General features: G+C 43.2%; 1 non-coding gene across 1 annotated transcript; it reads right to left on the bottom strand.

Annotated features, from left to right (window-relative positions):
• Positions 1-358: 358 nt before the first annotated feature.
• On the bottom strand, positions 359-519 carry LOC123047679 (U1 spliceosomal RNA). Its single transcript, XR_006423072.1, has one exon. It is a non-coding gene; the product is annotated as a U1 spliceosomal RNA (small nuclear RNA).
• Positions 520-10,806: the final 10,287 nt, after the last annotated feature.

Here is a 10,806-nt window from a genome sequence, read left to right as displayed (position 1 = left end):
TTTTCAGGTTCCAGTAAAAGGCCCAACTGCACGGGGAGATTATTTGGATAATCTATCTTGGAAGGCAACACTTTGATGAAATAATTCACATGTTAGCTAGGGCGCTGTCTCCTATTGAATCTTACATGTCCTGGTGATAAGCAAGGAAATCTGAACTGCATGTAGATAATCAAGCGTGCAGTGAATGCAGCGTCAACATTTCAATGGGGAAGAGAAGACTACCATTCAAACTTTGAAATACTAAAGAATAATTGAAGGTAAAAGAAAATATTACCAAAAGGGCAGTGTAGCCAATGGCTCTTCAAAATTTATTTTTAAAGTTAAAATAATTCAAATTCAAATTTTTACTTTAAATTTGGCAGGGGCCGCACAAACGCGTATCCCCTCTACCACAAATTATGACGTCCACTCTCCCACTTGGGGAGATGGTATGCCAGCGCATCCACCAAGTGCAATGTGGACCACTAGCCTAGGCCACAACTGTTCTTGATCCGCCGTCGACCCCGTCCAGGTAAGTAACTTCCAAGGTTGCACCCTGCCTTGTTTATATAGCTGCCTCTCCTGCTACAACCTTCTCAGCAAGCGATGTGGTACTAAACAAGGGTAGTGATCTGTGTTTAATGTGCTGCTCCCTGTGGGCTTCCTGGACGAAGGAAGCCTGCAGAGAGCGTGGGCTCGCGTGTTATCACCAGGCTGCCATGTTCGGGCCAAAACGTGGGCCATGAGCAGGCCTATAATGCCGTAAAAAGACCTTCACTAATATTTGCTTTGTCCCGGCATCAAAACCATCTCGTTGTTGCAGAATATGGAAATGGAAGTGAAGAACCACCTCATCATGATGCCAGTGGCTATCTATACTAGTAGTACGGATGCTACCCGCTTAAGCTCCCTTAGTTTTATCATCTGGTCCATGGCTAATCTTGTACTTATTGTTGACGCCTGATTTTGGCAAGATACAGAGTGAAAGGGTTTTCAGCATGAAAAATTTCACATCACCGAGTGGAACAACTTTGATGTTTAGGTTATCATCGTCCGACTCCATCTTAGGGGCCGAAATTATATTCCGAGTGGCAGAATTCAATATTCCGAGTGGTTTTCGGCCGATCATGCCTTCGAGATGACCTCGGATGAAGGAGTACTCTAAAGGAATTGTCTTTGTCTCGTCGAAGCAATCAATTTTGATATATAAATCATCTCAATCCGAATTTGTATGCAAAAGTTACAATCAATACAGACCAGCCCTACCAAAGACCAAAATATTACGCTCAACACCAGACACATGTTAATAAGTGTCTGATACAATGCGTGAGCAATTCGGCCTTCTGGATGGCCTTGAATGGAAAAACTTTCAACATGAAAAAGTTTCGTCTCGTCGAGCCGATCGATTTTCATATACAATTTGTCTCAATCCGAGGTCATATGCAACCTAGAGAGGCAAATCAAGATCAGGATGTCTTTTCAGTCGGGAAATCCGAGTGGAAAGTTTTACCATCCGAGTGAAAACCTACCGATCGAGTAAAAGGTCGAGTGAAAACTTACCGATCGAGTAAAAGGTCGAGTGAAAACCTACCGATCGAGTAAAAGTTCGTGAAAACCTACCGATCGAGTAAAAGGTCGAGTGAAAACCTAACGATCGAGTAAAAGGTCGAGTGAAAACCTACCGATCGAGTAAAAGGTCGAGTGAAAACCTAACGATCGAGTAAAAGTTTGTCTTCCGAGTGAAAATATAGTCATCCGAGTGAAAGATTGTTTTCCGAGTGAACAGGTCGAGTCGGATGGTCCGAGTGAAAGTCTCTAATATCCGAGTGGATGAGCTCGAATCCGAGTGAAACTGAACATGTGCCCGAAAGTTTATCAAGATGACCTCGGATGAAGAAGTGTTCAATACAGAAGTTATGCATATCATCAAGACGGTAAACTTTGGTTTTGGAGTCATCATCATTAAAGATAGTATATGGCCTACAAGTTCACTACGAGACTCGGATGATCCAGTCTACTGCAAGACCGAGTCCGACTGGAAGGTAAAGATGACCTCGAAGAGTATTCAAGATGGCCTTATTTGAAAAAGTAATCAACATGAGAGTTGTTCGTATCATCGAGGCGCACAAGTTTGATATTTGGGCCGTCTTGATCGGAGATCATATGCAAGCTCGGCGGCCCGCGCAAGAAGGAAGACAGAGTTTGGGCCAGATTCAGACTGAATCCGAGTTGGAATAGAACTAGGACTCTAGGACGCGAATTGATGTAATTTTTCTTGTAAGGAAAGCCTAGATGAATCCTTTACTTGTACGGGAAGTCCAGCCGCCTCTTATATATGTTGGGGGTGACGGCCGATTGAACAACACACAATCGAACAAATCAATATACTACTTTTTCAGTCTACGTTTTATCTCTCCATCGTTTTTCTCTCTCGTTCTTCGCTGTTCTTCGTGTTTGAGAGCTGCGAATCTCGAGGCTCTAGGGGCGAGCGAATCGACCTAGGGCAGCCCATAGCCGCCGCACTCCCTGACGGGGTCCCTCCCGGGGGTGTGGGGTTTTCGGGTCTGCAAAAGCGCCCGTCGACTGTCTTGCGTATCGCGCTGTCGGTCGGGTCTCCTTCGACGTGAGCTGCGGTGCATCACCCCCGGCGTCGAGGGTACACGTGACGTGTTCGTGTGTCAACACACTTTTTGGCGACTCCGCTGGGGAACGAAGATCAATCATCATCATCCACCATGTCCGATCTTCCCAAGCCATCCGAGGTAGACGCTGATAACATCATTAAGCCCAGTCTTGATGAGATATCGGCTGATCATCGCCAAGTCTATGAGGAGTACAAGAAGGCGCGCGAAGAGAAGGATTTGCAGGAGTTCCTTGCAAAGTTCAAGAAGGATCGCCAAGGCAACATCACTCCGATTGAAGAAATCAAGTTCCCTCCTCTTCAAGCCGAGCAGGTTAAACCTTCTGTGAGTACTACCTTTTCTCCTGAGCAGTGGGCTGAGATTGAAAGTCGTATTGCTGATGGTAACAATCTAGTCTATCAAACTTTCATAGAAAATACTAATGCTCAGAAGAATACATCTCAATCGACTAGTGGTAATGATGGTGTAGCTGCTAGTGTGCGAAACCCTAATCAGGCTTTACCTATTGCATCGGCGCCTCCCGTGCCGATGGCTTATTATCCTACCCAAACAAATCAGATTGTGGCTGCACCCATTAATCCTATTATGAGCATGCCAGGTTCGGTGGCAACGCCGAACCCAACCTTACCTACAGCTACAACCACTCGACCACTAGCAAATTATGGGTCGACATACCTGCCACAATTCCTACCTACAGCTAGTAACCATACTCCTCCTATGCCACTGCCACAAGCTTCATCGTCCACTATGGATGATGGTCTAGCTAATCTTAGAGAGGAGATGGCTAAGATGCTTCGAGAGAATTTTGGGGTTGAGTTACCTCGGAATCGGATTTACCAAAAGCCGTACCCCGAGTACTTTGATGCCATCCAGTGCCCTCCAGGATATAAAATTCCAGATTTTGTTAAGTTCAATGGAGAGGGCACAAAAACCACATGGGAGCATGTTAGTCAATACTTGGCACAATTAGGTGAAGCAGGTTCACTAAATGAGTTGAAAGTGCGTTTATTTCCTTTATCATTAACTGGTACCGCATTTTCATGGTTTTCTTCTTTACCACATGGTTCCATTCGAGTTTGGTCGCAGCTAGAGCAGAAATTTCATGATCACTTTTACAGCGGCGACAATGAACTCAAGTTGTCACATCTAACATCGGTTAAACAGAAGCATGATGAATCGGTCTCCGATTACGTCAAGAGATTCAGAGAAACGAAAAACCGATGTTTTAGTTTGGTGATAACCGAGAGAGACTTGGCAGACCTAGTGCTGAGTGGTTTGAGAACTCCCATTAGAGAAAAGCTAGAAGGCTATGAGTTCTTAAATATTAACCAAGTCTTACAAAGGGCTTTGGCTCAGGAAAGCCGAAGCAAAGATCTCAAAGAAGTGCATAGGTACAAAGCCGATCGTCCAAAGATGAATATGGTGGAATATGATAGTGATCACTCGGACGATGAGGGTGATGTTTTTGCTACTGAATTTGTTTGGCCATCTAAGGCCAAACCCTTTACTTGCAATGATCTGAAACCGATTCATAAGAATCGTGATGAAGATATGAAGTTTACTTTTAACATTGCTAAGTGTGATAGAATATTTGATGCTTTGCTGCAGGCTAAGATTATTAGAATATCTCATACTTTACCGCCGTTTGAAGAGCTGAAACGGCGTGCTTATTGCAAGTATCATAATTCTTTTTCTCATGCTACTAACGATTGCAATGTTTTTCGACGACAGATACAATCGGCCATTAATGACGGACGATTGAACTTTTCTGAGATGCAAGTTGATAAACAGCCCTTTCCAATGAACACCATGGATTTAGAAGGGAAGAAGCTGCTCATTCGGCCGGAGGTAGCCGAATCTGCTAATAAAGCTAATGTCATTGTTGGTGAGCCCAGGAAAGACAAGGAGGGCGACAAGGTTTTGGGGAGACATGTTGTGCTTGATAAGCAACCCGATGGCAAGGAAGTGATCAAGATCACCATCAAGAATCCTACACTCGGGGGGCAAACACAGGTGCAGCAGGACACTCGAGTTAAATTTGTCAAGCCCAAGAGTCCAGAAGTTGGCAAATGGAAGAGGAATGAAGCTAAAGTGCAACGCAAGCGGATCAAGCCAACTTTTGATATGTTGCTGTCCAAATATGCTAATCAGTCGGCTGGTTCCAGCTCTAACCGGCCATCATACTTGAAACGACCAAGGTCACCATCAGATGATATATTCAGTCAGTATGTGAAACCGAGTGGACCAAGGGCACAGTTTTCAGAAGAGCAGAGGCAATCTGTGTGGAATCGACTTGATTACTCATATAATGGCCGACTGAACATTGGTGACTATCAGTCGGCTGGTCAACATATGCGACCGAGTGGAAACTATCCTAGTGTAAGAATGCACCCAGGTGGAAGCTATCCAAATGAAAAAATATGGATGGGTAGATTTCATCCGAGTGAAATCCATCCGAGTGAGTTCCATCCGAGTGGATTCCATCAGAGTGACGCCATCCGAGTGGATTCCATCTGAGTAAAAAGGTGCGCCCGAATGGAAATTTCATGCATCTGGAAAGTCGAAAAGAATGGCGTGTTAAGTCACCAAGTGTTGCAGCAGTTGAGTCGGGAAAAGGCAAGGAGAAAATGGATGTCGACTCACTTATCTTGGGCACCGAAACATTCCCCATACAGCAGCCGACTTTGCATAACCACTCGACTGAGCCGATACTTGCTATCGCGCCAAAGCACTCGGCTAATGACCATGAAGCAAGCACCAGCCAAGTAAAGGTGAGAGATGCTAAATACACTCGACCAAAGTGGTGTCCTCCAGGGCTAACAAAGACACAGAAGAGGAAACTACAGAGGTTAAGGAGTCAAGAGATGGCAGAGCAGGAGGCCGAGAAGCAAAGGGATAAGTTGTTCAATGACACTCGGCCCATGGTTCCAGCAAAACAAGTGTGGAGGCCTAAACAAATACAAGATACATCAGCTTCTACATCTATCACAGAAGTGCCTACACCACCCAAGGAGGACGATGCGACAGCTATTACATCGTCTGCAACACTTCTTACTTCTCCTTCACTCGACCAGATTTCAGAATCGGTCGATCCACTTGAAGAAGAGGCTGATATGTTGGACTATGAGTCTACACCGGTCCATGAAGGTATGGATATCAATATGGTATATTACTTACCTGCTGAGTTTCGTGCTGTAGATGAGGAAGGGGAAGTGGCTCAACTGGATTTTGGCCCTAAAAACGCAATATTCGAGAAGCCAAAAGAACCAGTAACACATTTGAAACCGTTGTATCTCAGAGGTCATATCAATGGATCACCACTCAGTCGAATGCTTGTTGATGGTGGTGCTGTGGTAAATCTTATGCCCTATTCGGTCTTCAGGAAATTGGGTTTGCCTGATGAAGAATTGATCAAGACCAATATGGTGCTCAACGGGTTTGAAGGCAAAGAGAGAACTGAAGCCAAAGGTGTGATGTATGTGGAGCTTACAGTCGGAAGCAAAACTTTGGCTACTGCATTCTTTGTCGCTGAGGTGCAAGGTAACTACAACGTTATACTAGGCCGTGATTGGGTTCATGCAAACCAGTGCGTGCCATCCACTATGCACCAGTTTTTGATTCAGTGGGTTGATGATGAAGTGGAAGTCATTCATGCGGATAACTCGGCCTGTGTTGCTTTGGCCGATGCATCGGTGGATTGGCAACATCCCAATGCTACTTGCTTGACGGGACGTGACTTATCAGAGTTTGATTTTCTCAGCGCGACCAAGAATGGTTTTGTGCCCGTGTCTTTAAAGCCGACTGAATGCAATCGGCTCCAAGGTATGATATGTTTAAATGGATCCTAATTCCGAGTGGTTACAAAAACGTCTTGTAAAATATCGGTCCAGTGAGGACGATATGTATGAGTCTATAGAGGAGTTGGATGACATGGATAAACTTGGACAAGGTTTTACATCGGCTGATCCATTAGAAGAGATAGATATTGGAGATGGTTCAGTCACTCGACCGACATTTATAAACAAAAATTTGAAAGCCGATTGTAAGGCTAAATTAATCGAGCTATTGAAAGAATATGTTTGTTGCTTTGCATGGGAATATCATGAGATGCCAGGGTTGAGCCGAGAGCTAGTGGAGCATCGGTTGCCTATAAAGGCCGGTTTTAGACCTTATAAACAGTCGGCCAGAAAGTTTAATCCGAAAACATATGACCGGATCAAGGAAGAGATCGGTCGACTGCTTGAAGCTAATTTCATTCGACCTTGCAGGTATGCCGAGTGGATTTCTAACATTGTCCCAGTGGAGAAGAAGGGATCCGGCAAGTTGAGGGTGTGCATTGACTTCAGAGATTTGAATAGGGCTACACCCAAAGATGAGTATCCCATGCCAATAGCCGATATGCTTATTAATGATGCTTCTGGACATAAGGTTATTAGCTTTCTAGATGGTAATGCCGGATACAATCAAATTTTTATGGCTGAAGAGGACATGTACAAAACAGCTTTCCGATGTCCTGGTTTCCTTGGTTTATTCGAGTGGACAGTGATGACATTTGGATTAAAAAATGCTGGAGCCACATATCAAAGGGCTATGAATTTGATTTTTCATGATTTACTCGGTATCATACTTGAAGTTTATATTGATGATATTGTTGTCAAATCGGATGCTTTTGAATCTCACTTGGCCGATTTGCGTTTAGCTTTTGAAAGAATGAAAAAGTATGGACTGAAGATGAATCCTTTGAAGTGTGCATTCGGCGTGTCAGCTGGCAAATTTTTGGGTTTCATTATTCATGAAGATGGCATCGAAATTGATCCCAAAAAGATAGAGGCCATACAGAAAGTGGAGGCTCCAACATGCAAGAGAGATATGCAAAAGTTCCTTGGCAAGGTCAATTATTTGAGAAGGTTCATAGCTAATCTGTCAGGGAAAGTTGATGCATTTACTCCTATCCTTCGGTTAAAGAATGATGTTGATTTCACTTGGGGGGCAAAACAGCAAGAAGCCTTTGATATGATCAAGAATTATTTGTGCACTCCTCCGGTGATGAAAGCACCCAAGCATAGAGAGCCTTTTAAGCTTTATATCGCAGCAGAGGAAGGTGTTATTGGTGCTGTTTTGACTCAAGATACCGAAAGAAAAGAGCATGCCATTACGTATTTGAGCAGACGCTTATTGGACGCCGAGACAAGGTATACATTTATTGAAAAACTATGTCTATGCTTATATTATGCTTGCACAAAATTGAGACATTACCTAGTGCCGAGTGTTTGTGTAGTAGCTTGTCAAACCGATGTCATTAAGTACATGTTGCATAGGCCAATTCTTAGTGGTAGAATTGGCAAGTGGGCTTATGCTTTGATTGAATATGATTTGGCTTATGAATCTCTAAAATCCATGAAAGGCCAAATTGTTGCTAATTTCATTGTTGAACATCGGATTAATGACAAGCATGATGTTGATATGAACCTTGTTTCATTAGTGCCATGGAGATTATACTTTGATGGTTCAGTTTGTAACAATGGCCAAGGTGTTGGTATTGTTTATATATCTCCTCATGGTGCTGTTTTTGAAGCATCATGCCGCTTAGAATATATTTGCACAAACAATCAAGCCGAATATGAAGCATTGTTATTCGGCCTAGAGATGTTGCTTGCTATAGGTGTTACACATATTGAGGCTTATGGTGATTCGTTACTAGTGGTGCAGCAAGTATCCAAAGTCTTTCAGTGTTTGGACGAATCACTTAATGTTTACCTTGATAAATGTCTAGATATAATTTCTACTTTGGATTGTTTTAGCATTGCTCATATATCTAGGCATGACAATTGGAAAGCAAATGATCTGGCACAACAAGCATCTGGATATCATGTTGATCATGGCATGTTTCATATCTCTCAAAGACCGATGTCTTGTCTTGCCAATATGGGAGAGGCTGAACCTGAACTCACTGATTCGGCCATTAACAAAAAATCTAGTGCAGGTGATAATTCCGACTGGAGAAAGCCCATTGTTGATTACTTGTGCAATCCGAGTGAAAGGGTGGACAGGGCTGTTCGGCGTATGGCTTTCAAGTATACAATGAGAGATGATGGTCTTTATCGCCGAACAGTCGATGATGTTCTTCTAAAGTGTTTGGATGAGGACCAGGCAAGAGTTGCTATGGGAGAAGTACATGAAGGTATTTGTGGCACTCACCAGTCGGCTCCCAAGATGAAATGGTTATTGCGACGTGCTGGGTTTTATTGGCCGACTATGATTAATGATTGCTTCAGATATTATAAAGGATGTGAAGCTTGTCAAAAGTTTGGTGATATTCAATTGGCTCCTGCTGCTATGTTACATCCTATTATCAAACCGTGGCCTTTCAGAGGTTGGGGTTTAGATTTCATTGGACAAATCCACCCGTCTTCCTCAAAAGGGCATCGGTTCGTATTGGTGGCAACTGATTATTTCACTAAATGGTCTGAAGCAGTACCTCTCAAGAACATGACACATACGGAGGTAATTCAATTCATAACCGAACACATTATTCATAGATTCGGTATTCCTCAAACGTTAACTACAGATCAAGGTTCATCTTTTATGTCACACCAAGTCAGAGAGTTTGCCGAATCTTATAATATAAAGTTGCTCAATTCATCTCCGTATTATGCCCAAGCTAATGGACAAGCCGAGTCTAGCAATAAAATTTTAATCAAGCTCATCAAGAAGAAGATTGAGGATAATCCGAGGAGATGGCATGAGTTGTTGTCCGAAGCTTTATGGGCACATAGAATTTCAAGGCATGGTGCTACGAGGGTAACTCCATATGAGCTAGTATATGGTCAAGAGGCCGTTTTACCTGTGGAAGTAAATTTGAATGCTTTGAGAATAGCCAAACAAAATGATTTATCGGCAGTAGACTTTTATAACTTGATGATGGACAATATTGATGAAGTTGCCGATAAACGTTTGGTTGCTTTGAAGTCCATAGAGAGAGACAAGTTGAGGGTTGCAAGAGCTTACAATAAGAAAGTTAAGTTGAAGAATTTTCAAGTTGGTGATCTCGTCTGGAAAGTGATTCTGCCGATTGGTTCAAGAGATAGAAAATTCGGGAAGTGGTCTCCAAGTTGGGAAGGTCCTTTTAGGATTACAAGAGTTGTTCCCGGAAATTCATATTTGGTGGAATCAATACAAGGGGCATTGTTACCCCGAGCTCTCAACGGAAAATATTTGAAGAAGTACCACCCGAGTGTGTGGCAGGAAGCCTGAGTAGGCAATGGCCGATATACGATTATCGCCCTTAGCACAAACATGGCCGATACATAATTATCGCCCTGAGGAAAATAAATGGCCGATGGAGTGTTGACATCGTCCTTAGAACGAACACTATGCATATTATTTTTCGGCGTGCAAGCTTTGCCGAAAAACAGGGGGGCATGTGTTGACGCCTGATTTTGGCAAGATACAGAGTGAAAGGGTTTTCAGCATGAAAAGTTTCACATCACCGAGTGGAACAACTTTGATGTTTAGGTTATCATCGTCCGACTCCATCTTAGGGGCCGAAATTATATTCCGAGTGGCAGAATTCAATATTCCGAGTGGTTTTCGGCCGATCATGCCTTCAAGACGACCTCGGATGAAGGAGTACTCTAAAGGAATTGTCTTTGTCTCGTCGAAGCAATCAATTTTGATATATAAATCATCTCAATCCGAGTTTGTATGCAAAAGTTACAATCAATACAGACCAGCCCTACCAAAGACCAAAATATTACGCTCGACACCAGACACATGTTAATGAGTGTCTGATACAATGCGTGAGCAATTCGGCCTTCTGGATGGCCTTGAATGGAAAAACCTTCAACATGAAAAAGTTTCGTCTCGTCGAGCCGATCGATTTTCATATACAATTTGTCTCAATCCGAGGTCATATGCAACCTGGAGAGGCAAATCAAGATCAGGCTGTCTTTTCAGTCGGGAAATCCGAGTGGAAATTTTTACCATCCGAGTGAAAACCTACCGATCGAGTAAAAGGTCGAGTGAAAACTTACCGATCGAGTAAAAGGTCGAGTGAAAACCTACCGATCGAGTAAAAGTTCGTGAAAACCTACCGATCGAGTAAAAGGTCGAGTGAAAACCTAACGATCGAGTAAAAGGTCGAGTGAAAACCTACCGATCGAGTAAAAGGTTGAGTGAAAACCTA

The sequence above is a fragment of the Triticum aestivum genome, chromosome 2B, assembly GCF_018294505.1.
Source record: "Triticum aestivum cultivar Chinese Spring chromosome 2B, IWGSC CS RefSeq v2.1, whole genome shotgun sequence".
Lineage (NCBI taxonomy): Eukaryota > Viridiplantae > Streptophyta > Magnoliopsida > Poales > Poaceae > Triticum > Triticum aestivum.
This window is presented reverse-complemented; position numbering and strand designations above follow the sequence as displayed.